General features: G+C 49.0%; 33 non-coding genes across 33 annotated transcripts; all 33 read left to right on the forward strand.

The window, feature by feature from the left end:
* Positions 1-2713: 2713 nt before the first annotated feature.
* Trnal-caa (transfer RNA leucine (anticodon CAA)) lies at positions 2714-2834 on the forward strand. The gene is made up of 2 exons: positions 2714-2752; positions 2789-2834. It is a non-coding gene; the product is annotated as a tRNA-Leu (tRNA).
* A 71-nt stretch (positions 2835-2905) lies between these two features.
* Trnal-caa (transfer RNA leucine (anticodon CAA)) lies at positions 2906-3024 on the forward strand. Its single transcript has 2 exons — positions 2906-2943; positions 2980-3024. It is a non-coding gene; the product is annotated as a tRNA-Leu (tRNA).
* A 71-nt stretch (positions 3025-3095) lies between these two features.
* Trnal-caa (transfer RNA leucine (anticodon CAA)) lies at positions 3096-3214 on the forward strand. Its single transcript has 2 exons — positions 3096-3133; positions 3169-3214. It is a non-coding gene; the product is annotated as a tRNA-Leu (tRNA).
* A 71-nt stretch (positions 3215-3285) lies between these two features.
* Positions 3286-3405, forward strand: Trnal-caa (transfer RNA leucine (anticodon CAA)). The gene is made up of 2 exons: positions 3286-3323; positions 3360-3405. It is a non-coding gene; the product is annotated as a tRNA-Leu (tRNA).
* Positions 3406-3476: 71 nt separating this feature from the next.
* On the forward strand, positions 3477-3596 carry Trnal-caa (transfer RNA leucine (anticodon CAA)). Its single transcript has 2 exons — positions 3477-3514; positions 3551-3596. It is a non-coding gene; the product is annotated as a tRNA-Leu (tRNA).
* A 69-nt stretch (positions 3597-3665) lies between these two features.
* On the forward strand, positions 3666-3785 carry Trnal-caa (transfer RNA leucine (anticodon CAA)). Its single transcript has 2 exons — positions 3666-3703; positions 3740-3785. It is a non-coding gene; the product is annotated as a tRNA-Leu (tRNA).
* A 70-nt stretch (positions 3786-3855) lies between these two features.
* Positions 3856-3974, forward strand: Trnal-caa (transfer RNA leucine (anticodon CAA)). The gene is made up of 2 exons: positions 3856-3892; positions 3929-3974. It is a non-coding gene; the product is annotated as a tRNA-Leu (tRNA).
* Positions 3975-8983: 5009 nt separating this feature from the next.
* On the forward strand, positions 8984-9057 carry Trnan-guu (transfer RNA asparagine (anticodon GUU)). The gene has a single exon. It is a non-coding gene; the product is annotated as a tRNA-Asn (tRNA).
* A 559-nt stretch (positions 9058-9616) lies between these two features.
* Trnan-guu (transfer RNA asparagine (anticodon GUU)) lies at positions 9617-9690 on the forward strand. The gene has a single exon. It is a non-coding gene; the product is annotated as a tRNA-Asn (tRNA).
* A 239-nt stretch (positions 9691-9929) lies between these two features.
* Positions 9930-10002, forward strand: Trnay-gua (transfer RNA tyrosine (anticodon GUA)). The gene has a single exon. It is a non-coding gene; the product is annotated as a tRNA-Tyr (tRNA).
* Positions 10003-10087: 85 nt separating this feature from the next.
* On the forward strand, positions 10088-10161 carry Trnan-guu (transfer RNA asparagine (anticodon GUU)). The gene has a single exon. It is a non-coding gene; the product is annotated as a tRNA-Asn (tRNA).
* An 82-nt stretch (positions 10162-10243) lies between these two features.
* Trnan-guu (transfer RNA asparagine (anticodon GUU)) lies at positions 10244-10317 on the forward strand. The gene has a single exon. It is a non-coding gene; the product is annotated as a tRNA-Asn (tRNA).
* Positions 10318-10715: 398 nt separating this feature from the next.
* Trnan-guu (transfer RNA asparagine (anticodon GUU)) lies at positions 10716-10789 on the forward strand. Its single transcript has one exon. It is a non-coding gene; the product is annotated as a tRNA-Asn (tRNA).
* Positions 10790-10874: 85 nt separating this feature from the next.
* On the forward strand, positions 10875-10948 carry Trnan-guu (transfer RNA asparagine (anticodon GUU)). Its single transcript has one exon. It is a non-coding gene; the product is annotated as a tRNA-Asn (tRNA).
* A 239-nt stretch (positions 10949-11187) lies between these two features.
* On the forward strand, positions 11188-11261 carry Trnan-guu (transfer RNA asparagine (anticodon GUU)). The gene has a single exon. It is a non-coding gene; the product is annotated as a tRNA-Asn (tRNA).
* Positions 11262-11342: 81 nt separating this feature from the next.
* Trnan-guu (transfer RNA asparagine (anticodon GUU)) lies at positions 11343-11418 on the forward strand. The gene has a single exon. It is a non-coding gene; the product is annotated as a tRNA-Asn (tRNA).
* Positions 11419-16585: 5167 nt separating this feature from the next.
* On the forward strand, positions 16586-16659 carry Trnan-guu (transfer RNA asparagine (anticodon GUU)). Its single transcript has one exon. It is a non-coding gene; the product is annotated as a tRNA-Asn (tRNA).
* Positions 16660-17029: 370 nt separating this feature from the next.
* On the forward strand, positions 17030-17103 carry Trnan-guu (transfer RNA asparagine (anticodon GUU)). The gene has a single exon. It is a non-coding gene; the product is annotated as a tRNA-Asn (tRNA).
* An 85-nt stretch (positions 17104-17188) lies between these two features.
* On the forward strand, positions 17189-17262 carry Trnan-guu (transfer RNA asparagine (anticodon GUU)). The gene has a single exon. It is a non-coding gene; the product is annotated as a tRNA-Asn (tRNA).
* Positions 17263-17465: 203 nt separating this feature from the next.
* On the forward strand, positions 17466-17539 carry Trnan-guu (transfer RNA asparagine (anticodon GUU)). The gene has a single exon. It is a non-coding gene; the product is annotated as a tRNA-Asn (tRNA).
* Positions 17540-17624: 85 nt separating this feature from the next.
* Positions 17625-17698, forward strand: Trnan-guu (transfer RNA asparagine (anticodon GUU)). The gene has a single exon. It is a non-coding gene; the product is annotated as a tRNA-Asn (tRNA).
* An 85-nt stretch (positions 17699-17783) lies between these two features.
* Trnan-guu (transfer RNA asparagine (anticodon GUU)) lies at positions 17784-17857 on the forward strand. Its single transcript has one exon. It is a non-coding gene; the product is annotated as a tRNA-Asn (tRNA).
* An 85-nt stretch (positions 17858-17942) lies between these two features.
* On the forward strand, positions 17943-18016 carry Trnan-guu (transfer RNA asparagine (anticodon GUU)). Its single transcript has one exon. It is a non-coding gene; the product is annotated as a tRNA-Asn (tRNA).
* Positions 18017-18098: 82 nt separating this feature from the next.
* On the forward strand, positions 18099-18172 carry Trnan-guu (transfer RNA asparagine (anticodon GUU)). The gene has a single exon. It is a non-coding gene; the product is annotated as a tRNA-Asn (tRNA).
* Positions 18173-18257: 85 nt separating this feature from the next.
* On the forward strand, positions 18258-18331 carry Trnan-guu (transfer RNA asparagine (anticodon GUU)). The gene has a single exon. It is a non-coding gene; the product is annotated as a tRNA-Asn (tRNA).
* An 85-nt stretch (positions 18332-18416) lies between these two features.
* Positions 18417-18490, forward strand: Trnan-guu (transfer RNA asparagine (anticodon GUU)). The gene has a single exon. It is a non-coding gene; the product is annotated as a tRNA-Asn (tRNA).
* An 85-nt stretch (positions 18491-18575) lies between these two features.
* On the forward strand, positions 18576-18649 carry Trnan-guu (transfer RNA asparagine (anticodon GUU)). The gene has a single exon. It is a non-coding gene; the product is annotated as a tRNA-Asn (tRNA).
* Positions 18650-18733: 84 nt separating this feature from the next.
* On the forward strand, positions 18734-18808 carry Trnan-guu (transfer RNA asparagine (anticodon GUU)). The gene has a single exon. It is a non-coding gene; the product is annotated as a tRNA-Asn (tRNA).
* Positions 18809-18892: 84 nt separating this feature from the next.
* On the forward strand, positions 18893-18966 carry Trnan-guu (transfer RNA asparagine (anticodon GUU)). The gene has a single exon. It is a non-coding gene; the product is annotated as a tRNA-Asn (tRNA).
* An 84-nt stretch (positions 18967-19050) lies between these two features.
* Positions 19051-19124, forward strand: Trnan-guu (transfer RNA asparagine (anticodon GUU)). The gene has a single exon. It is a non-coding gene; the product is annotated as a tRNA-Asn (tRNA).
* An 84-nt stretch (positions 19125-19208) lies between these two features.
* Positions 19209-19282, forward strand: Trnan-guu (transfer RNA asparagine (anticodon GUU)). Its single transcript has one exon. It is a non-coding gene; the product is annotated as a tRNA-Asn (tRNA).
* A 506-nt stretch (positions 19283-19788) lies between these two features.
* Positions 19789-19863, forward strand: Trnan-guu (transfer RNA asparagine (anticodon GUU)). The gene has a single exon. It is a non-coding gene; the product is annotated as a tRNA-Asn (tRNA).
* Positions 19864-19948: 85 nt separating this feature from the next.
* Positions 19949-20022, forward strand: Trnan-guu (transfer RNA asparagine (anticodon GUU)). Its single transcript has one exon. It is a non-coding gene; the product is annotated as a tRNA-Asn (tRNA).
* Positions 20023-24772: the final 4750 nt, after the last annotated feature.

Genomic DNA, 24772 nt, shown 5'->3' on the forward strand with positions numbered 1-24772 from the left:
AGCCTGCGAGGCACGGAGACAGGTACACCACGGAATCAGCGGCGCAGACAGGGTTGAGGTAGCTCGATGTGCAGTTGCAGTCAAGGTTGCAATTCAAGTTGAAGCTTGTGGGTCTCCTGCAACCGAAAGAGGAAAAAGCTCGTGTCCACGACGTGTTCTTGCAAAGTTGAGGACACGATTACGTAAGTCTACGAAAAACTGCGCCTTCCACCTCGGCTCTTCGTCTCGTGTTGCGCAGCGTGATTACCACACACTCGGAGCTATGGCAACATGCTGGAATTCTATGACAGTGTTCGTACCAGCATCCATCAGCTGGTTCAAACAGTAATCCGGTGAAGACACCCTTGCGTGCTCGGATAGTAGAAAATGAGTTCGAGGTAACTCGCTGTGGCGGTATAGTGGTTGTGGTGCTCAACTGCTGACCCGAAGGTCGCAGGCTCGAATCCCGGCCGCGGCGGCCGCATTTTGAATGGAGGCGAGAATGCTAGAGGTCCATGTACTTAAATTTAGGTGCACGTTAAAGGACCACGGATTGTCAAAATTTCCGGAGCCCTCCCCTACGGCGTCCCTCATAACCAAGAGCACTACTAGCGATCACACAATTGTAGCAGTTACGTAGGGGATAATAACGCCTTGTCCCTCCTTGTTTTGCACTGGAGAACACTACATTGTCAGCTACTGCAACAACGGGACACGCGTCATCTGCTTTCGATGGAGGCGAAAATGGAGGCCCGTGTACTTAGATTTAGGTGCACGTTAAAGAACCCCAGGTGGTCGAAATTTCCGGAGCCCTCCACTACGGCGTCTCTCATAATCATATCGTGGTTTCGGGACGTTAAACCCCAGATATTATTACGCGTCATCTGCTTTGGTCTTTCAGTACAACGACGTAAGGAACAAAAAAAAAAAAGAAACGAATGAGCAAACGTTGGCGCTTCAGCCTATAACTGTGCCGTTAGGTAACACACTTCGAAATCTTACGACCAGCCGCTGACATCACGCAATTTTTTTTCTCGCCAAGACATTAGGCAGTTTTAGAATAGCGTACGCAAAGATAGCGTTAGTTGCGGTCGCCCGCTATTTCCGTCACTTTACGGGGGACCGCAAGTGGATTGCATACGACGCATGCGCAGTGGCGACAAACGTGCAAGCAAAGCGGAAAGCTTTGCGCGCACAATTCTAAAACTTCCTATTCATGTTAAATTAAGCCCTATGCGTACGCTATGGCTATGTGGCAAAAGAAACTCACGGTGCGCCCACGTAACCGTCAGGCGTGGTGTACGTGTTCTCCGGTCAGTTGAAGAGGAAGGCAAGAACGCCGAAGCAGGAGAAGCAGCAGTTGTACATGCAGGGGCGCATCATGCCTGCGTAGTGCAGGTTCCAACGGCCCACAAGGGCGCCGCCAATGGCGGCGCCGAAGCCCCCACCTACAAGCACGATCGGCCCTGCACGCGAGTCGTATTGCAAGTCACGTTTAGCGCCCGACCTGACACGGTAAAACAGATCGACGATCTGCTCGCAGTGTCATTCGTAGATCGTTATTTGCAGGAGCGCTACATGAAGTCGTCTCCTTGCACGGTGACGCAAGGACCGACTGACCGCTTGACCGACCGACGAAGAGAGAGTATGCAGATAGATAGATAGATAGATAGATAGATAGATAGATAGATAGATAGATAATAGATAGATAGATAGATAGATAGATAGATAGATAGATAGATAGATAATAGATAGATAGATAGATAGATAGATAGATAGATAGATAGATAGATAGATAGATAGATAGATAGATAGATAGATAGATAGATAGATAGATAGATCATAGATAGATAGATAGATAGATAGATAGATAGATAGATAGATAGATAGATAATGCGTGCGCACTGGCCGTTCACCTTAAGCGTCAATGCTAGTACTGAACATTGGCGTGAACGTAGGCAATTGTCATGTTACTGATAGGTAGGCGACTGTTTCCGACGGGATCCCGAGCTGAGACTCGAAAATCTTTGTAAGCATCGACGTGATGCCAATGGCGAACATTTCTGCACGTCAGAGAAGAATGAAGATAGTGAGGAATCTTTTTTTCAAGTATACGTATCATACGGGCGGTGGGAATCTGTTTATCCAAGTTTTTTTTCTTCTTTTGCGTTACAAAGAGTACTGGTCCTCCTTGGCAAGTACACTAGACACCAGGAAGTTTGACACCTTTTCAGCGAAATATGTCTGCCTCAACGTAGCGCTTCGATACCACTGTCCCGTTCGACAAAAGATATGCGCATCACTGAGGTGTTATTGCATCAACCGTGTCTGACAGCAACATTTGAAAAGTTCTAGTTATTCGCGCCAAAAAAAATGTTATTTGCACCCAAACTGCGGCACGAATCTGAGGCACGCTGTACTGAGACACTCCAGATTATTTATGACGACAAACGCACTGTAATTGTACACGAACGTTCAATTCTTTTTATCTCGTTTGCAACGAGAAACGACATGGTGTAGTTCCCTCTGCTGTCAAACATGATTCTTCATCAGCCGCGCATATCCCGCGAAAGCGTTTTTTCTTTGAGGTTTCGGCGGCTTTTTCCAGCCACCCTATCTGATTCGCACGTCGGTCCTTCTTACGCCCGCAAGAAAAAAAAAACCCCTTCTGCGCAATTCTGCGGCCTAGTTATTCCCAGTACAGATACCCTTTTTTGTTACGTATGGGTTGCTGGTTCAGAATGGTCGAGTGGTCTAAGGCGCCAGACTCAAGGAAAAACCTTGCCCAGCGATGTGGGTTGCGTGTGGCTTCTGGTCCGCTTCTGTGGGCGTGGGTTCGAATCCCACTTCTGACATTATTCTTGCTTTTTTTACCTAAATATTAGCAGTAAACATTCCTTTCTTTTTTTCATGCAGGGACAGGTGTGTCAGAATGGCCGAGTGGTCTAAGGCGCCAGACTCAAGGAAATACCTTGCCCAGCGTTGCGGGTTGGCTGTGGTTTCTGGTCCACTTCTGTGGTGTGGGTTCGAATCCCACTTCTGACATTATTCTTGCTTTTTTTACCTAAATATTAGCAGTAAACATTCCTTTCTTTTTTTTCATGCAGGGACAGGTGGTCAGAATGGCCGAGTGGTCTAAGGCGCCAGACTCAAGGAGAACCTTGCCCAGCGATGCGGGTTGGCTGTGGTTTCTGGTCCACTTCTGTGGGCGTGGGTTCGAATCCCACTTCTGACATTATTCTTGCTTTTTGCCTAAATATTAGCAGTAAACATTCATTTATTTTTTTTTCACGCAGGGACAGCTGTGTCAGAATGGCCGAGTGGTCTAAGGCGCCAGACTCAAGGAGAAACCTTGCCCAGCGATGCGGGTTGGCTGTGGTTTCTGGTCCACTTCTGTGGGCGTGGGTTCGAATCCCACTTCTGACATTATTCTTGCTTTTTTTACCTAAATATTAGCAGTAAACATTCCTTTCTTTTTTTCATGCAGGGACAGGTGTGTCAGAATGGCCTAGTGGTCTAATGCGCCAGACTCAAGGCAATACCTTGCCCAGCGTTGCGGGTTAGCTGTGGTTTCTGGTCCACTTCTGTGGGCGTGGGTTCGAATCCCCCTTCTGACATTATTCTTGCTTTTTGCCTAAATATTAGCAGTAAACATTCCTTTCTTTTTTTCATGCAGGGACAGGTGTGTCAGAATGGCCGAGTGGTCTAAGGCGCCAGACTCAAGGAGAAACCTTGTCCAGCGTTGCGGGTTGGCTGTGGTTTCTGGTCCACTTCTGTGGGCGTGGGTTCGAATCCCACTTCTGACATTATTCTTGCTTTTTTTGCCTAAATATTAGCAGTAAACCTTCCTTTCTTTTTTCATGCAGGGACAGGTGTGTCAGAATGGCCGAGTGGTCTAAGCGCCAGACTCAAGGAGAAACCTTGCCCAGCGATGCGGGTTGGCTGTGGTTTCTGGTCCACTTCTGTGGGCGTGGGTTCGAATCCCACTTCTGACATTATTCTTGCTTTTTTTACCTAAATATTAGCAGTAAACATTCCTTTCTTTTTTTCATGCTGGGACAGGTGTGTCAGAATGGCCGAGTGGAGAAGACTTCCGGCCGCGACAGCGTACTTACGTGTTTTCATGAGCGACGGAGCGGCGATAGCGGCCAAGCTCGGTCGCGGAAACAGGTTATCTGCAATGGAAAACGAATACCAGGTTGTTCTGCCCAGTTTGCCCACAGGTCGGTTTATTTTAATACTGTGTTTTTGCACGCGGACGTCAGTGCTTGGCCCTCCGGGTAGAAGACTTTCGCGACGCTCTGGCTCAACATTCGGTACTCCCGAGGTAGTCACCTTGGGGGCGTACCGCATGAGCCATGTGTGGGCGGTCACCTTCAAGGACGCTGAAACGGTGAAGAAGTGGTCAGCATCGGTGAACTGCAAGTTAAAAGCAAGCGCTGTATCGTCATCGACCCGGCCAACAGGGACGTCCGAATGAAGGTGCACTGGCTGCTCCACAGTGTGCCTGACGAGGACGTGCGCCTTGCCTTCACGCCTTTCGGTAAAGTCACCGACATCGTCAGGGAGCGCTGGAGGGCCGAGGGATTGACCGACAAAGGGTCTACAACGAGCTTGTGACTCTGAAGCTGCACTCCGGCGTCAAAATCGACGACTTGCCACACCAGTTAAGTGTGTCCGGAGCACGCCCTTGTTGTTGTGCCGGGCAGGGCTCCGCTCTGCCTTCGCTGCCGGGGCACGGGCCACATCCGCCGCGAGTGCCGCATTCCGCGATGTGGCTTTTGTCGGCGATTCGGTCACGAAGACGGCAGTGTGAACGAACGTACGCCAGCGTGACAGGGCCCGGGGGCAGCGACGACACCACCGACCTGCTCATGGACGAGGCTGACTTGGAAGAGGCGACGCCTCAGACAAACGCCCGTGAAACACAGCCATCTACATCGTCCTCTGTTCCGGAGGGCGAGCGTGATAAGCGGCAAGTCGACGAAGCCTCCAAGGACCAGCATGAGCCGTAAAAGGCGTCGGCACTGCACCGACTAGACGGGATACGCCCCCAGAAGTGCAGCCACCGGTGAGCGTGATTGATCCGGCGAGAAGTGTATGGTTTCTTCTCACGGCGAAGGGAGCCCGATGGCTGGAAAGCGGCCGCATGAGAGCACCGTCGACAGTGAGTCGCAGCGGGACGATGGTGGAGGCGGCGAGCCACCGACGAAAACGCCAGGTGTAAGACGCTCTCCATTTAGACCGCGACCTAACATTCCGCGCGAACCACGGCGGGCGGGCAATCCGCCTTCGTAAGATATGGTTTTTTTTATGTCGGTAAAGGAGGGGGAGGGGTGGGTTTGGGCCGAAAATGGTGTAGGAAAAAGCTACAATGTGGATCACTCTGTTTGCTTTGCTCTTCAAACGCGACAGCTTCACGGCCACTGGCCGGTTTTGTTTCGCGGTGTCATCCGCGAGAAGAATATCGCAATAAGTTTCACCTCTGGTTGTTCTTCGCAAAGGACACCATTCGGAAGGGCAACCTCCTTTGCAGCCATGGCCCAGCTAACAAAAGCGAGTTTGCGCGTAGCAACCGAATGTACGGGTTAAGCGCTAGAAGGCGACGTGCCAATTAAGCCGCTTACTGTTCGAAACGATTTGGACTTGGTCGCAGTTCAGGAGACCAAAATAGAAAGCCAGGAGGTTGCCGACCGAATGGGTATCCGTTTTTCGTCCTCATTTCAATGTACATTTTTGTCACGCTGTTGGCAGTTCGGGCGGCTGTGCTGTTTTCATACGTAATGACTTTGGTAGTTGCGTACAAACGGTTGAGTCGTGCCAATCTGGCCGCCTTTTAGTGGTAGATTTTAGTCTTTCGGGTACGAGTTACCGCGTTGTCTGTGCTTACGCACCGAATGTCGAAAGAGATCGCACAATTTTTTTTGAAAGGTTTCTAACGTATCTAACTGTGAAAAAGTGATAAATACTCCTAGGCGATTTCAACTGGTTTTGTGCAGCTGAAGACCGGTCCAAAAAGAGCCGTATTCACGATAAGAGCGCCGAGTTGTTATCGGAGATAGTACATGACCGCGGTTTAGATGACGTGGGCTGCGTTTTTTTTCCAATGGTACTCGCCCGACTTACACCCATTTTCAGCGAGATAGCCATGCAAGATTGGACAGGTATCTAGCCTCAGCCGAACTTGTTGTGCTGTGCACTGCGTACGAAGTGAAACCTATTTCCTTCAGCGACCACTGTTTGGTTATTGCCGGCTTTGGCAGAGTGCAGGCGAACCACATTTAAATTGGAACCTGTGAAATTTAATGTTAAGCTCCTAGAGGACGATAATTTCGTAAGCGTAGTAACCGACGAACTGGAGAAGCTACACGCCTCGCAGTCAATAAATCTTGCTGCTGAATGGGAAAGTTTTAAACAGAGTCAAAATAGCTGCCATAGAAAGAAGTAGCATACTCAAGCATAAGCGGAACCAAAGTAAACGTGAGCTTCGTGTGAGCGGCTTGAATACTTTACCTGCATGGAAAACATCCAACCTGGTGTTTTTAGGAAGGAATGAGAGACGTGAAGAGTCAACTGGAGCAAATTGACGGTGAGAAGTACAAGGCCGCGATAATACGAACAAGAGCGGAAAAATTGTGGGTCGGTGAAAGGCCAACAAAACGCGCGTTGTCTGATGAAAAGAAATATGCGTGCCAGAAGAATCCGTCAATAGCTAGTGGCAATGATGTCACGTCGGATAGGAAGGTCATCATGCGCGTAATACCGATCATTTTACTTATCTGCTTGGACAACAAAGGAACACTATGGAAGGATTTCGGGAGAGATTTTTACCTTTTATGCCGAGGCTAGACGACGAAGTTAAAGCACGTTTGGAGGTGCAGATTTCTCTACGAGAATCGAGGACGCAATCGGCGACTTGACGCTGGGCAAGGCGCCCGGGCCCGATGGCCTAGGGGCCGCCTTCTATAAAGCTTAAATTTAAGGTAGCTCCTGTTTTCTTGGAGTTTTCGCTGAAGCTTTCGACCGTAAGCGAGTTCCGCTTTCATTCAGAAGGTCGCACGTTGTGCTGATACCCAAGAGTGATGATCCCCAAAAACGTCTCTCCGTGGCTCTTATCGTCCTATCAGCCTCACCAACGTGGACTACGAATATTTATGAAAGTATTAGCCAAAAGACTCCAGGGGTTATTGCAAAGCTGGTAGGGCCACACAGACTTGCGGTATTAAAGGCCGCGCAGCATAGCGACAAACATTCACGTCGCACGAAGTGTTCTTGAATGTTGTGACGTTCTAGCGAGCGCGTGGCAATGATGCAGCTCGACCTGGCGAAAGCTTTTGACCGAGTCTAGCACGAGGTTTTATTGGACATTCTCAAACATTCAATGTTTGCCATGTAATACTAGAAGGCGTCAGAATGGCGTACACGGACTGCATCATGCGTATTATAGTAAACGGGAACTTACGGAGAGCGTGAACGTCCGCTCGTCAGTGAGGCAGGGATGTCCTTTGTCACCTTTGCTTTTTGCACTTTATCTCGAACCGCTCTGTTTGGCCATAGACCACACGGAAGCTATTACGGGCTTCAGGCTGGAGACAGCACACGTCAAAGTTTTGGCTTACGCAGATGATGTGCTGTGTTCTGCTCAGACAGGGAGAGCATCAAACAAGCCCTAATATTTGTATGCGACTTTTGTGACTGCACCGGTGCCCAATAAACTGGGATAAGAGTTACGGGTTTTGGCATGGTGACTGGGATGTTACCCCGAGACATACTCTCGGTACGCTGGTCGGCAATTCCAACACGTTTACCTAGGCGTGCCACTTGAATCTTATCGTGATCCAGAAGCGCACTGGTCTGACCAGGCCGCGAAGTGAAAAGAAAAGTCTACTGCGTGGCAAGGCAGGCAATTGTCTATTTTTTCACGAGCCACTGTCTGTAACATTTTTCTGATCTCCAAAATCTGGTATGTGATGAATGTGTTATGTGCATCGCGAGTTAGCATAAAAAACTTTACCGCATTTTTGCTGTTTTTATTGGGCGTCCACTTGGGAGCGGACTAGCAGAATGAATTTGTTCCGCCCTGTTAAGAAGGTGGACTTGGTCTTGCCTATTTGTTTTTTGCGACAGGTTGTGTCGCGATTTATGTATTTACGGGATCAAAATCACCCGTTCCTCCGCACTATCATACAAACGAGGCTACGGCGACTACTCCCGGAACTTAGCGTCGTCGCGCGAAATGATCAACGGTTCTGTAACCGGTTACCTGCGCGAGTGGTTCTCTCGTTCAGGTTGCTGAACGCACGATTTTCGTTAGATTATTTATTTAATGTTAAGAAGAAAAAGCTATATAAGGACCTAGTGGAAAACATGCTACCAGAGCCCTTGTACCGTTTCCCACATCGCGGAGGCGCTGGACATGATGTGCTCAAACGAGTAAAGAAAATGCCTATACAACCATCAGTTAAAACATTCTTCTTTCAGTTGCACACAAACACACTCGCTGTTAAAACTTGGCTCCAAGATAAAGGCATCTTTATACCCTGGTCCACTGACTGCATCTTATGTAAAAAACCGGAAACGATTGAACATGTATTTCTAGACTGTTGGGACCCAATATTTCATTGGGATGTGCTTCAACGCACATTAAAGAAACAACTACCCCTTGACCTTATGGCATTCGTTTCTTACCGGTAGACGTATCCGGGGGCTTTCCGTACGATGTTATCATGGTCCTGGGGACCTTCACGCCTTGGGGAAAACGAGAACGCAATCAGCAGCGTTGATAAAGATATACGCCCTGTTCGCGAACATTTCATTGAAAGTGTCGTGCGTCTGCGAGATGTGTATCGCGCTCTTGCCGATCCACCAGACTGGATCTCTGTACTCGATGTATTGGTATGCATGAAAAGATTTTAATCCCGCGGTAGCCAAAGTCTGGCTGCCAGGTTTTATGTCTTGTATATATGATTTCGGCAATAAAGAAAAAAAAAAGCAATAAAAAAAAGCCTCCGTGGCGCAATTGGCTAGCGCGTTCGGCTGTTAAACGGAAGGTTGGAGGTTCGATCCCTCCCGGGGGCGCCTTCTTTTCTCTTTTTTTTTTTGCTTCTTTTTAATAATAGCTTTTGAAGAGTGTGCTCAAGTTCGCAGAACGAGTATACGACAGCCGCCTCCGTGGCGCAATGGCTAGCGCGTTCGGCTGTTAACCGGAAGGTTGGAGGTTCGATCCCTCCCGGGGCGTCCTTCTGTTTCTCTTTTTTTTGCATCTTTTTAATAATAGCTTTTGAAGAGTGTGTGCTCAAGTTGCCGGCCAAAGCGTATACGACAGCCGCCTCCGTGGCGCAATTGGCTAGCGCGTTCGGCTGTTAACCGGAAGGTGGAGGTTCGATCCTCCGGGGGCGTCCTTCTGTTTCTATTCTTTTGCTTTTTTAATAATAGCTTTTGAAGAGTGTGCTCAAGTTGCCGAACGCGTATACGACAGCCGCCTCCGTGGCGCAATGGCTAGCGCGTTCGGCTGTTAACCGGAAGGTTGGAGGTTCGATCCCTCCGGGGGCGTCCTTCTGTTTCTCTTTTTTTTGCTTCTTTTTAATAATAGCTTTTGAAGAGTGTGCTCAAGTTGCCGAACGCGTATACGACAGCCGCCTCCGTGGCGCAATTGGCTAGCGCGTTCGGCTGTTAACCGGAAGGTTGGAGGTTCGATCCCTCCCGGGGGCGTCTCTGTTTCTCTTTCTTTTGCTTCTTTTTAATAATAGCTTTTGAAGAGTGTGCTCAAGTTGCCGAACGCGTATACGAAAGCCGCCTCCGTGGCGCAATGGCTAGCGCGTTCGGCTGTTAACCGGAAGGTTGGAGGTTCGATCCCTCCGGGGGCGTCCTTCTGTTTCTCTTTTTTTTGCTTCTTTTTTAATAATAGCTTTTGAAGAGTGTGCTCAAGGCCGAACGCGTATACGACAGCCGCCTCCGTGGCGCAATTGGCTAGCGCGTTCGGCTGTAACCGGAAGGTTGGAGGTTCGATCCCTCCCGGGGGCGTCTTCTGTGTTTCTCTTTCTTTTGCTTCTTTTAATAATAGCTTTTGAAGAGTGTGCTCAAGTTGCCGAACGCGTATACGACAGCCGCCTCCGTGGCGCAATTGGCTAGCGCGTTCGGCTGTTAACCGGAAGGTTGGAGGTTCGATCCCTCCCGGGGGCGTCCTTCTGTTTCTCTTTTTTTGCTTTTTTTAATAATAGCTTTGAAGAGTGTGCTCAAGTTGCCGAACGCGTATGCGACAGCTGCCTCCGTGGCGCAATTGGCTAGCGCGTTCGGCTGTTAACCGGAAGGTTGGAGGTTCGATCCCTCCCGGGGGCGTCCTTCTGTTTCTCTTTCTTTTGCTTCTTTTAATAATAGCTTTTGAAGAGTGTGCTCAAGTTGCCGACGCGTATACGACAGCCGCCTCCGTGGCGCAATTGGCTAGCGCGTTCGGGGTTAACCGGAAGGTTGGAGGTTCGATCCCTCCCGGGGGCGTCCTTCTGTTTCTCTTCTTTTGCTTCTTTTTAATAATAGATTTTGAAGAGTGTGCTCAAGTTGCCGAACGCGTATACGACAGCCGCCTCCGTGGCGCAATGGCTAGCGCACGTTCGGCTGTTAACCGGAAGGTTGGAGGTTCGATCCCTCCCGGGGCGTCCTTCTGTTTCTCTTTTCTTTGCTTCTTTTAATAATAGCTTTTGAAGAGTGTGCTCAAGTTGCCGAACGCGTATACGACAGCCGCCTCCGTGGCGCAATTGGCTAGCGCGTTCGGCTGTTAACCGGAAGGTTGGAGGTTCGATCCCTCCCGGGGGCGTCCTTCTGTTTCTCTTTTCTTTTGCTTCTTTTTAATAATAGCTTTTGAAGAGTGTGCTCAAGTTGCCGAACGCGTATCGACAGCCGCCTCCGTGGCGCAATTGGCTAGCGCGTTCGGCTGTTAACCGGAAGGTTGGAGGTTCGATCCCTCCCGGGGGCGTCCTTCTGTTTCTCTTTCTTTTGCTTCTTTTTAATAATAGCTTTTGAAGAGTGTGCTCAAGTTGCCGAACGCGTATACGACAGCCGCCTCCGTGGCGCAATTGGCTAGCGCGTTCGGCTGTTACCGGAAGGTTGGAGGTTCGATCCCTCCCGGGGGCGTCCTTCTGTTCTCTTTCTTTGCTTCTTTTAATAATAGCTTTTGAAGAGTGTGCTCAAGTTGCCGAACGCTATACGACAGCCGCCTCCGTGGCGCAATTGGCTAGCGCGTTCGGCTGTTAACCGGAAGGTTGGAGGTTCGATCCCTCCGGGGGGCGTCCTTCTGTTTCTCTTTTTTTGCTTCTTTTTAATAATAGCTTTTGAAGAGTGTGCTCAAGTTGCCGAACGCGTATACGACAGCCGCTCCGTGGCGCAATTGGCTAGCGCGTTCGGCTGTTAACCGGAAGGTTGGAGGTTCGATCCCTCCCGGGGGCGTCCTTCTGTTTCTCTTCTTTTGCTTCTTTTTAATAATAGCTTTTGAAGAGTGCGCTCAAGTTGCCGAACGCGTATACGACAGCCGCCTCCGTGGCGCGATTTTCTACTTCCGGCCACCGTGGGTGCGGACGTTTCTGACATGAGCTCCGTAGGAGCGGCTTCAGCGGCCCAGCAGGGCCGCGGTTCAAGGTTTTTGCCAACGAGGATCCGGATTACCAGGTACTCTGCCTCAACTACCGACAGGGCGACTCGTATTAATACGTTATTTTACACGCCGACGTACGTGCAGGCCATACAGGGTGGGGAACATTTCCGTGATATGCTGTCAAGCATGAAATGCTGACGGACGTGGTTGCCCTGGGGGCGATCGAATGAGTAATGTTTGGGCCGTAACGTTCAAAAGTTGTGACGCAATGAAAGAATTGTTACGGGCGAAAGAAAGTGAATGTGAAGGACAGCCGGTGCATCGTCATTGACCCCGGCAATCAAGCACTGCACCTGAAGCTACATTGTGAGCTGCTGCATACCGTGCCGATGAAGACATTCGTGAAGCCCTGGCACCCTACGGCCGAGTCACCGACGTGGCGAGGGAAAAAGTGGCGTGTGGCTCGGCCTTCAGGATAAAGGCTCTTCGACTCGACTGGTCACCCTGGTGCCGAGGAAGGGCCTGGGGGCGGAGGACGTACCCCATCTGCTACGCATAGCAGGTGAGGAAGCCCTAGTAGTTATCCTGGAAGAGCACCACTCTGCCTCGGTTGCCGCAAACAGGACACATCCGGCGCGACTGCCGCGTCCGCGCTGCACACGTTGTCGCCGTCACGGCCATGAAAGAGTCGCAGTGCGTGAGGAAGTACGCAAACGTGGCAGTGCCAACGGCCGCAGACGAAAACGCTGAACTTCTTATGGATGAAGTGGAAGCTGAGGAAGCCTCAGCCGGAAGCGTCAAGGAGGCGAAAGCCTCTGCGACGGAATCGGCGAAACCGCAGGGACAAACGGCCGGAGCAGCGCGGGGCCAGGAGGACCTTCAAGGCATGTGAACAAGGACTCGACCATCGACGCCCAAAAAAAGGACACAGCGACGAAGACAGCGCCGGACATCTCGGAATCAGCTGGCAGCGAACCTATGGACGTAACCAAGGCTGGAGGCTCGATCGGGAAGAGGACGCGAGAGGAGTCAACGAACGACGGCACGAAGACCGACGCAATGAACAGCGAGGAACCACCGCAAAAGGCGGCGGGAATGCGTCGGTTCTCAATACGGCCCTCGCCGAATATCCCGCCGGACAAGAGAACGGCGGAAACGACACCTAAGTAGACTGAGAGACTTGTTCCTGCGAAAGCACTCGGGCGCGCCCTCGAGTGCTAACCATTACCGAAGGAATGGCGTGGACAGCGGCTCCTCGAGAAAGGTACGCTGTGGACTGCATTTGTTTAGAAAACCAGCTGCTCTGGCCGTAATGAACACTTGTTGACATAACTATGAGTAGAGTTAACGGTGCTACGTGTGATTATGTGCTGTTATGTGTTGTGTTTAATTCTTTCAAGTATTAGCAACGAATTTGGAGAGGGGAATTAGAGTTGCTACTATTAATGTGCGCGGCCTCGCAGCAAGGCGGAGGCAGTACCAGCTGAGCCGTCTATGCGTTGAAAAGGACCTTGATATTATCGCCATACAAGAGACGAAAGTTGAAAGTGAGGAGCAAACAACAAAATGGTAATGCCCTTTAAAACATATTACAACGTATGCATCTGTCACGCTGTCGGCACGTCTGGTGGCTGCGCTGTCTTGGTTCGAAAAGGCATTGGTATAAGTGAAGAGGCCGTCACTGTGAACGAAAACGGAAGACTGATAGTCCTCGACTTTCATTTTAGCGGATCACAATGGAGGCTTATCTGTTTGTATGCGCCAAATGACATAAACGAAAGGGAAGTTTTCTTCACGGATGTCGAACGGTACCTTCAATGCGACAGACAGATCATTTTTCTGGGTGATTTTAACTGTGTGTGTTATGCAGAAGATCGCGCTAAACGTACTACCGCTCGTGACAGGAGTGCAGTGTTCTTAAACACTTTAATAAGCGATTACAACCTAGAAGATGTAGGTCGCCTTATGGCCAGTACATTGCAGCCGCCATTTACGCACTATCAGCGAGATAGCCAGGCAAGACTTGACAGAGCCTATATCTCGTTAGATCTAGTGCCTTTTTGCGATAGCTATGTTGTACAGCCGGTGTCTTTTAGCGACCATAGCATAGTATGGTTTACACTGGGTACCAAGCCCAAAAAACTGCGGTTTGATTGGGCGATGTGGAAGTTTAACGAAAAACACTTGGATGATGAGAAGTTTGTGAATGATGTTACCAGCCAGATTAGAAACTTGTTAAGAAATAAGTTTTTACATTACGCGGAAGCATGGGAAGACTTTAAGGTCCACGTGAAGATGGCTGCGATTGAGATAGGCACCACTAGACGCTATAATGAAAAAATGAGAGAAAACGAGCTCCAGAAGGAACTCGATTTCCTTATTTCAATGGATAGTGTGCAGCCGGGAAAGTATCGCGAAGAAATTAGAAAAATAAAAAGCGAGATGGAAGCCATTGACAGAGAAAAATATAGAGCAGCAGTTATTAGGGCACGTGCGGAAAGACTATGGGCTGATGGAACGCCGAACAAACGCGCTCTTGCTGATGAAAAGCGCTATGCGAGAAAAAATGAGATAGGACAGATTACTTATCGTGATGGTGTTACTTCTGACAAGAATATGATAGAACAGGCCTTCATAGAACATTACCGCCAATTGTTCGGGGTCCCAATCCATGCGGGAGATGAATATGAAGCACGGTTTTTAAATTTCATGCCACGTGTCGATGACGAGGTCAAAGCTAGTCTGGAGGAACCGATAAGCGTGCGGGAAATAGAACGCGCAATCGAAGAACTTCCTGCAGGCAAGTCGCCAGGTCCCGATGGATTAGGAGCTGCTTTCTACAAGGCATTTGCACCTTGGCTTGCTAAAGTATTGCAGCATGTATACGCGGAGGCATACGAAAGCAACGGGTGCCACCGTCTTTCAGGAGTGCGCACATGGTTTTAATACCTAAAACAGATGACCACAAGACGCTCTTATCGGTGGGTGGTTACAGGCAATCAGCCTTACAAATAACCGATTACAAGATATTCAGAAGGTGTTGGCAAGAGACTTCAAGCAGTCGTAACTGAACTAGTCGGCCGCACCAAACTGCGGCATTAAAGGTCGCACGATTGCTACAAACACACACGTAGCACGAAGTGTTCTGGAGTGTTGCGATGCTTTCGCTGGACGCGTTGCTTTGTTGCAGCTTGACCTGGCGAAAGCCTTCGACCGCGTATCCCACGATGTTCTTTTTCTTATTTTAGAGTACGTGAATGTTGGAAAAATAATTTTAGATGGCGTGAGAATGGCCTATGACCAATGTACTACACAGATTATAATTAACAAGTCTCTCAGCGCAAAGCTTTCAGTGATGTCTTCCCTCAGACAAGGGTGTCCTCTAAGCCCATTGCTTTTCGCGCTATATCTCGAGCCCTTTTGTTTAGCAGTGATGCGCAATGAAAACATCCGAGGTTTCAAATTACAACGTGCTGAAGTTAAAATACTGGCATACGCTGACGACATCGCGGTTTTCTGCGAGGATCGCGACAGCGTTCTTGAAGCTGTAAGCCTAGTAAAGACATACTGTGAGCAATCTGGAGCTCACATAAATTGGGAGAAGAGCCTCGGGATTTGGCACGGTCACTGGGACAATACACCGGCTCCTTTTGCAAACGTCCGGTGGTCAACAACTGCCGGCCTAAGTACTTGGGTGTGCCCTCGAGCACTATAAGGACAGTAAGCAGTATTGGTGGACGAGGCAGAGAGAATGAGGGAAAAAACAAAGGCTTGGCAGGGGCGCCATTTATCAATGTTTGGACGCGCCACCGTGTGTAACCTTTTCTTAATGGCGAAAGTGTGGTACGTCTTGCAAATCCTATCTATGTGTCGTTCAAATGTGCAAAAAATGCACCGTGTTTTTGCCGTATTCATATGGGCTTCAAGTTGGGAGAGGGCAAGCAGAACCAATTTGTTCGTTCCGTCCGCAGTGGTTGGGCTAGGTCTGGTCACATTTCTTATCAGACAAATTGTGTCTCGTTTTCTTTTTTTTTGCGTGAGCAGACAAACGATTTTCTGCGCACAGTGATTCAAGTTAGATGCGGGGAAAGCACCTGCCGCAATTTCTTGTAACTTCCGCAGATATGACGGGAGGAAGCGTCACTGGCTATTTGCGTGAAGTGGTTGATTCTTTCCGTTTTTTTGTACACTCGCTTTTCATGGAGTATTTTGTGTTCTGTGACAAGAAAAACACTGTACAGAGATTTAGCTTGATTCATGTTGCCGATTACCTTTGTACAGATCTGTAACTGGGGAGGCCACGGAGACGATGTATTGAAACGGGTTAAAAGATGCCAATTAGACCTTCTCAAAAACGTTTTTCTTCAAGCTACATACAAACACGCTACCCGTAAAAACATGGCTGGATGAAAAAGGCATAGATGTTCCATGGACTGTAAATTGCTTGCTTTGCAACAAACCAGAAACCATCGAACATGCTTTCATCGACTGCTGGGATGCAATCTTCCACTGGGACGTCTTACAGCGGACCCTTAAAAAAGAACTACCGATTACGCCTTTGGGAATTCGTTTTTTACCAACAGATAATGCGGGGGGAGTTCCGTACGATATGTTTATGCTCCTTGGCCTCCACAGTCTGTGGAAAACGAGAATGGCAGTTAGACATGTTGATGTGGATGCCCGTTCGACGAGAGTCAACTTCATCGAAAGTATTGCGTATATTCGGGAAATATATCGTGCGCAGAGTGAACCACCCGTGTGGGTGGAGATTCTTGATGATTTAGTGAAACTTAAGAGATTTTAATAATGTAATGTTAGCCAAAGTGTGGTTGACATGTTTTAGCATGTACATATGTATTCCTTTGTTATGCATGCAGGCAATAAAGAAAAAAAAAAAAAAGCCTCCGTGGCGCAATTGGCTAGCGCGATCGGCTGTTAACCGGAAGGTTGGAGGTTCGAGCTTCTTTTTAATAATAGCTTTTGAAGAGTGTGCTCAAGTTGCCGAACGCGTATACGACAGCCGCCTCCGTGGCGCAATTGGCTAGCGCGATCGGCTGTTAACCGGAAGGTTGGAGGTTCGATCCCTCCCGGGGGCGTCCTTCTGTTTCTCTTTCTTTTGCCTTTTTAATAATGCTTTTGAGTGTGCTCAAGTTGCCGAACGCGTATACGACAGCCGCCTTCGATCCCTCTGTTAACCGGAAGGTTGGAGGGATCCCTCCCGGGCGTCCTTCTGTTTCTCTTTTTTTGCTTCTTTTTAATAATAGCTTTTGAAGAGTGTGCTCAAGTTGCCGAACGCGTATACGACAGCCGCCTCCGTGGCGCAATTGGCTAGCGCGTTCGGCTGTTAACCGGAAGGTGGAGGTTCGATCCCTCCCGGGGCGTCCTTCTGTTTCTCTTTCTTTTGCTTCTTTTTAATAATAGCTTTTGAAGAGTGTGCTCAAGTTGCCGAACGCGTATACGACAGCCGCCTCCGTGGCGCAATTGGCTAGCGCGTTCGGCTGTTAACCGGAAGGTTGGAGGTTCGATCCCTCCCGGGGGCGTCCTTCTGTTTCTCTTTCTTTTGCTTCTTTTTAATAATAGCTTTTGAAGAGTGTGCTCAAGTTGCCGAACGCGTATACGACAGCCGCCTCCGTGGCGCAATTGGCTAGCGCGTTCGGCTGTTAACCGGAAGGTTGGAGGTTCGATCCCTCCCGGGGGCGTCCTTCTGTTTCTCTTTCTTTTGCTTCTTTTTAATAAGCTTTTGAAGAGTGTGCTTGCCGAACGCGTTACGAAGCCGCCTCCGTGGCGAGTGTGCTCGAAGGTTGGAGGTTCGATCCCTCCCGGGGGCGTCCTTCTGTTTCTCTTTCTTTGCTTTTTAATAATAGCTTTTGAAGTGTGCTTGCCGAACGCGTATACGACAGCCGCCTCCGTGGCGCAATTGGCTAGCGCGTTCGGCTGTTAACCGGAAGGTTGGAGGTTCGATCCCTCCCGGGGGCGTCCTTCTGTTTCTCTTTCTTTTGCTTCTTTTTAATAATAGCTTTTGAAGAGTGTGCTCAAGTTGCCGAACGCGTATACGACAGCCGCCTCCGTGGCGCAATTGGCTAGCGCGTTCGGCTGTTAACCGGAAGGTTGGAGGTTCGATCCCTCCCGGGGGCGTCCTTCTGTTTCTCTTTCTTTTGCTTCTTTTTAATAATAGCTTTTGAAGAGTGTGCTCAAGTTGCCGAACGCGTATACGACAGCCGCCTCCGTGGCGCAATTGGCTAGCGCGTTCGGCTGTTAACCGGAAGGTTGGAGGTTCGATCCCTCCCGGGGGCGTCCTTCTGTTTCTCTTTCTTTTGCTTCTTTTTAATAATAGCTTTTGAAGAGTGTGCTCAAGTTGCCGAACGCGTATACGACAGCCGCCTCCGTGGCGCAATTGGCTAGCGCGTTCGGCTGTTAACCGGAAGGTTGGAGGTTCGATCCCTCCCGGGGGCGTCCTTCTGTTTCTCTTTCTTTTGCTTCTTTTTAATAGCTTTTGAAGAGTGTGCTCAAGTTGCCGAACGCGTATACGACAGCCGCCTCCGTGGCGCAATTGGCTAGCGCGTTCGGCTGTTAACCGGAAGGTTGGAGGTTCGATCCCTCCCGGGGGCGTCCTTCTGTTTCTCTTTCTTTTGCTTCTTTTTAATAATAGCTTTTGAAGAGTGTGCTCAAGTTGCCGAACGCGTATACGACAGCCGCCTCCGTGGCGCAATTGGCTAGCGCGTTCGGCTGTTAACCGGAAGGTTGGAGGTTCGATCCCTCCCGGGGGCGTCCTTCTGTTTCTCTTTCTTTTGCTTCTTTTTAATAATAGCTTTTGAAGAGTGTGCTCAAGTTGCCGAACGCGTATACGACAGCCGCCTCCGTGGCGCAATTGGCTAGCGCGTTCGGCTGTTAACCGGAAGGTTGGAGGTTCGATCCCTCCCGGGGGCGTCCTTCTGTTTCTCTTTCTTTTGCTTCTTTTTAATAATAGCTTTTGAAGAGTGTGCTCAAGTTGCCGAACGCGTATACGACAGCCGCCTCCGTGGCGCAATTGGCTAGCGCGTTCGGCTGTTAACCGGAAGGTTGGAGGTTCGATCCCTCCCGGGGGCGTCCTTCTGTTTCTCTTTCTTTTGCTTCTTTTTAATAATAGCTTTTGAAGAGTGTGCTCAAGTTGCCGAACGCGTATACGACAGCCGCCTCCGTGGCGCAATTGGCTAGCGCGTTCGGCTGTTAACCGGAAGGTTGGAGGTTCGATCCCTCCCGGGGCGTCCTTCTGTTTCTCTTTCTTTTGCTTCTTTTTAATAATAGCTTTTGAAGAGTGTGCTCAAGTTGCCGAACGCGTATACGACAGCCGCCTCCGTGGCGCAATTGGCTAGCGCGTTCGGCTGTTAACCGGAAGGTTGGAGGTTCGATCCCTCCCGGGGGCGTCCTTCTGTTTCTCTTTCTTTTGCTTCTTTTTAATATAGCTTTTGAAGAGTGTGCTCAAGTTGCCGAACGCGTATACGACAGCCGCCTCCGTGGCGCAATTGGCTAGCGCGTTCGGCTGTTAACCGGAAGGTTGGAGGTTCGATCCCTCCCGGGGGCGTCCTTCTGTTTCTCTTTCTTTTGCTTCTTTTAATAATAGCTTTTGAAGAGTGTGCTCAAGTTGCCGAACGCGTATACGACAGCCGCCTCCGTGGCGCAATTGGCTAGCGCGTTCGGCTGTTAACCGGAAGGTTGGAGGTTCGATCCCTCCCGGGGGCGTCCTTCTGTTTCTCTTTCTTTTGCTTCTTTTTAATAATAGCTTTTGAAGAGTGTGCTCAAGTTGCCGAACGCGTATACGACAGCCGCCTCCGTGGCGCAATTGGCTAGCGCGTTCGGCTGTTAACCGGAAGGTTGGAGGTTCGATCCCTCCCCGTCTTCTGTTTCTCTTTCTTTTGCTTCTTTTTAATAATAGCTTTTGAAGAGTGTGCTCAAGTTGCCGTATACGAAGCCGCCTCCGTGGCGCAATTGGTAGCGCGTTCGGCTGTTACGGAAGGTTGGAGGTTCATCCCTCCCGGGGCGTCCTTCTGTTTCTCCTTTTGCTTTAATAATAGCTTTTGAAGAGTGTCCGTGGCGTATACAGCCGCCTCCGTGCGCAATGGCTAGCGCGTTCGGCTGTTAACCGGAAGGTTGGAGGTTCGATCCCTCCCGGGGGCGTCCTTCTGTTTCTCTTTCTTTTGCTTCTTTTTATAATAGCGCTCAAGTTGCCGAACGCGTATACGACAGCCGCCTCCGTGGCGCAATTGGCTAGCGCGTTCGGGCTGTTAACCGGAAGGTTGGAGGTTCGATCCCTCCCGGGGGCGTCCTTCTGTTTCTCTTTCTTTTGCTTCTTTTTAATAATAGCTTTTGAAGAGTGTGCTCAAGTTGCCGAACGCGTATACGACAGCCGCCTCCGTGGCGCAATTGGCTAGCGCGTTCGGCTGTTAACCGGAAGGTTGGAGGTTCGATCCCTCCCGGGGGCGTCCTTCTGTTTCTCTTTTTTTTCCTTCTTTTTAATAACAGCTTTTGAAGAGTGTGCTCAGGTTGCCGACCGCGCATGCGACAGCAAACTCAGTTGCGCGAGTGCACGGACGTGGGTGGCATGATATACATGAAGAAAGAGAGAAAACTACTGCCTTCCTACTCAGTTTGACGCGATTTTTGATGTATATAATGAGAATTTTCTTAGTTATGTTTATTAACATCATAGAAGTAGTACAGGAGGTTTTGCGTAACATACACTGGGACAACCGTACATATGCTATGCGTGCTATGCGTGTATAGGTATTACAAGCAGCAAACACTTTTTGTACATCAAAGGGGCTATGACACCCATTTTTCGACCAGAATCTGTGTTGTCGTGTATCAATTGCCTGTGCCTTCACAAACAAGCTGGCGAGATTTCAGCACATTTGGTCGAGCGCTTAACTTATAATTGAATATTTTTATAAACGTGCGAGCGGCCTGAGAGTTGGCAGCACTGGCGCCTCGCGAGCCGTGACGTTACAAGCGCTCGCTGTGCTGAGCGTCTGAATTCCGGCGAACGATTTTTGTTCCGTGGCCATCTGCGCGTGCAAGTCGAGTTATTTCAGCATTTCTTTCAGCTGGGAATTGAATGTGAACGATTTGCAGCGGCTAAACTTTGGTAGATGACTGAAGGCACCGCTGCATGCAGCGCATGACGTCACACAGGCCATGGTAAAATGGCTATTATCGGCGGTGGGTGGGGTTTATAGCCAGTGATCTCGAGGGCTTATTTTGCACTGATATACTCTTGTACAGTGCATTTTTTATGTATGCATAGGCACATTAGGCCCTCTGCTTCCATTTTTCGGTGAGAACTGCAAATTGTTGGGTGGCCGTGTCATGGCCCCTTTAACCACACAACTTTATGCGTGAATACATTTACGTCCATGGCGGCTTTCCCAGTAGTATTGATTTGTATCGTTCAATGAAATTTCGTTAATGTCTAAAAGCTGCTCACTAATAATTGCGTTTTTAATGTAGGTAGGAATGGATGTACCTTTTCTTTTCATTAATAACTGCAGAGGTTCTTGCAGAGGTTCAGGTTTGCGTATATTATATTTTACCTTGTTTGCTCTTAGTCGAAATAGTGTTTCTAGTGCGTTATTATTATTATTATTATTATTATTATTATTATTATTATTATTATTATTATTATTATTATTATTATATTGCTATTATTATATTACCATTGTTGTTAACTTGTCAGCCACAAGTTTGCCTTAAAATGTAAGAATTTGTGGTATTAGAGGCATAGTACGTTCTTTATACTGAACGTATTTCCATTTGCGACGTTGCTTGTAAGGCTTTCCGGCCCCTCCAAGTAAATGCGCCTATGCGAACAGTGTAAGCGCGATTCTTCTTTTTAAATATGTGGGCGATAATAACGTTAAACTACCCTGAATTGTTTCCTTCCGCATTGGTCTTTAGCTGTTTATGATTGCTAGAAATTTTCTGGCTCATGCACGCAACACCTACTCACAACGCGATGCAAGAAATGACGCGAAAATGATCAGTCGCGTTGTAACCACTTATGCACGCCTGCGTATAAAATAAGCCACGGCCGGTCTGGACATTTGTGAAATTTCGCGCCGTTAAAATGACGTATGCGCATTAGAATAATAATAACTGGGGTTTAGCGTCCCAAAACCACGCCACGATATGGTTATGAGGGACGCCGTAGTGGAGGGCTCCGGAAATTTTGACCACCTGGGGTTCTTTAACGTGCACCTAAATCTAAGTACACGGGCCTCAAACATTTTTGCCTCCATCGAAAATGCAGCCGCCGCGGCCGGGATTCGATCCCGCGACCTTCGGGTCAGCAGTCGAGCGCCATAACCACTAGACCACCGTGGCGGGGCAACGCATGCGCATTAGCCATCGCATTACTGGGCTGAACTATGCCTAAACTTTTGCCGGGAATAGCCGCAAAGTGTCTCATTCTTAACGCAATTCAGGAACGCTGCCCGCCGCTCACACAGGCAGAGGCTATTAACAGCACCTGGTGAGATGAATTCATATGAGTATAATAAATATTTTCCGTTGTTGCATAACGATGGTGAACTATTTCTGCGCGTATACGATTCTGTCAACGTAGCTTTACTGAGAGAGGGGGCGAGAGAGAAATAAACAGCGCTGGTCGTATGTGCTTCTTTGCCATCCGAGTTGTATTTTGCGCTGTGAAATTCAACTCAAAACGAATTAAGACCAACTAGCCCGGCTGTCAATTCAGTCTCCTTAGTGCAGAAAACCATGGACCTTGACGATCTTCGTGGTCCGGTAGAAAAAGTTGCGGGGCAAGCTTGAAAGCTGGGCTTCATGTACTCGAGTCAACTGCCTTATTCGTCGCATTTTTGTAAGCCACCGCGATCGCTGAAAGCTGCCATATGATAAGCAAGGCGATCCAGGTTGATTGGAGACTAAAGCGGAAACCTTTTTTAGCTCTCCCATTTCGGCCCAACTAAAATACTTGACACTTCTGCACTCTCATCGACCCACAGCAGCTTGGATATAGAGCAGCGGTGGTGCTATTTTTTTTCGATGAAAGAAAACGAATACCCTGAAACACGAAGAAAGATTCGTCGGTCGGTAAATCCTTTGCTGCTCCCCGCCCGTATCTGCGTCGTCGATGATGTAAATTTCAGGCCAGGTAATGCAGAATAAAAGCATGACAGAGTGTTCTAATTTTATTGGCCTCGAGGCTCACCACTGGAAGCGCCGGCGCCACCGTCGGCGTGACGTGCTTGGCAGGATCGCGTGGTCTCAGCGGCCGCGTCGGCTGCTTGTGGAGCGCTGCCGCGTGCTTTGAAAACGAGTTTCAAGTACCCCATGCGCTGCGGTCTGTTCAAACACGGAAGTTTTCTCACATTTTCTGCTCAATTGAAACCATTTTAATGGAGTGGCTGCCTCCGAAGGCGACGAACATGGGGCTCTACCGCTCGGTGCCGCAGTGCCGGGCTTACGCAACGGAGCCCAGTGTCAGCATGCACCGCTACCCGCGGGACAAGAAACTGCGTGAAGCATGGGTTGTAAAGCTAAGAACCGGCAAGTAGCCATCGGCTACGAGACTTGTGTGCAACAAGCACTTCCGCGACGAAGACTTTCGTTACTGCGTCGGGCCTGCGATGTTCGGTGAGCAGCAGACAGCGCGCACTGAGACGATGACTCACGCGCGCTTCCCGCCGGCAAATGATGCTTATCTGCCACAGGATGGAAAAGGCGCTACCTTTTACCACGTGCGATACCATTTCAGAACCCTCCCGTGCGACCTCTTGATCTCCGGCCCCGTGCTCAGCATCCACAAAATCGGCTGCAGGTGGGCAAGTCATTGTTTAGATACGTTGAATTAAAAAACTCACAGGGTCCCTTATGCACTTGCCAAAGATGACTAGAAGGTGAAAACCATCTTGTTCTTCTTGTTAGTTGATGTATTGATTCTCCCGCGCCCCCCTCCAAAAGCGTTCTGCACCTAACGCGGTTTTGCACGGCCTCCGTAACCGATCATGGAGGCAATGCAAAGGGACCATGTCGTGTGAATACGTCATCATGTGACATCACGTTATGTCACGTCATGGTGATGTCATAATGAAGTTACAAATTTAGGAGGTCGTGACGTCATGATGACGTCATATGTTGACCTCATCACGGGACGATTATTTTTTGCGTCACTCGTCTTGACGCCGCGACGGTCAATCTTCCCGTTTGAAGAGGCATCGATCTGGCTTTCGCCTTCATAAGCTACGCGACGTTTGCTGGCGGACGTACATAGCGAGAGAGTCAAATGCTGCGGCTGTGTGCTGCATTTATGTTGGCAATAACATTTTTTTCAGTCAAGCTTGCGTTCCCCTGACGCAAACACTATGTCCCAAATTTATTTGTGTCACTCTCAAACTGACGTTGGGCCTCTCCAACCCCATGTATTTTCTTGGAGCCTCATTTATTTACATGGGAAAGATGCCACCCTGTTGGCGTTAAACATGACACTGCTGCCAAAATTACTGGGGTACTCGTCAAATATTTACTATCTTGTTCTGCAGCTGCTGGTTGCTGCAATAACTTCTATTTTATTCACCGCTATTTCAAGTTCGCGCGGGTCCTAGTTTACAGCCGACGTTTGCAGAACAAGTCCGGCGAACGTTACTGTATTTACTGTGTTTTCCTTGACGTTGCATGCTACTACCATGCTCGATCTCGTAGGCTGCGTCTCCTTCCACCAGCAATCTCGAAGTGGCGAAGCTTTGGTCTAGGAATATGTTGATTACAGAGAGCGGCAAGTTCACTGGAATGCAAGGGAACGATAATTAAGGAGCATTAAAAAAAGGCGTCGCATTTGCTCACGTTTTGTGTGAGAACGATACGAAACGAATGCACTGAATAAAGAAACAGAAGCAGCGGCATTTGCCCGCCGAGAAGGCCGATCAATATGCAGTGCGAGACAACTTGTTAAATGACATTGAAATGTACACGAATTTAGACCGAAAAAAAAAAAAACTGAATCGTCGGGACGGCACATCACAAGTTGCCATGCGCACCGAAGCCGTATATATATTTGTAACGAAATTGTTCTTGAACTGCTCTGATAGCGTCCGCGCAACAGTAGTTGTTTGTGTACTCACAAATTCTGATATTCTGAGGCCTAAAGTTCACAGCTCGGTGCCAAAACGTGCTCGCAGCAAAAGCGAAAAAAAAAAGCATACATGCAGACGCTCA

Source organism: Rhipicephalus sanguineus, unplaced genomic scaffold (genome assembly GCF_013339695.2).
Source record: "Rhipicephalus sanguineus isolate Rsan-2018 unplaced genomic scaffold, BIME_Rsan_1.4 Seq566, whole genome shotgun sequence".
Taxonomy (NCBI): domain Eukaryota; kingdom Metazoa; phylum Arthropoda; class Arachnida; order Ixodida; family Ixodidae; genus Rhipicephalus; species Rhipicephalus sanguineus.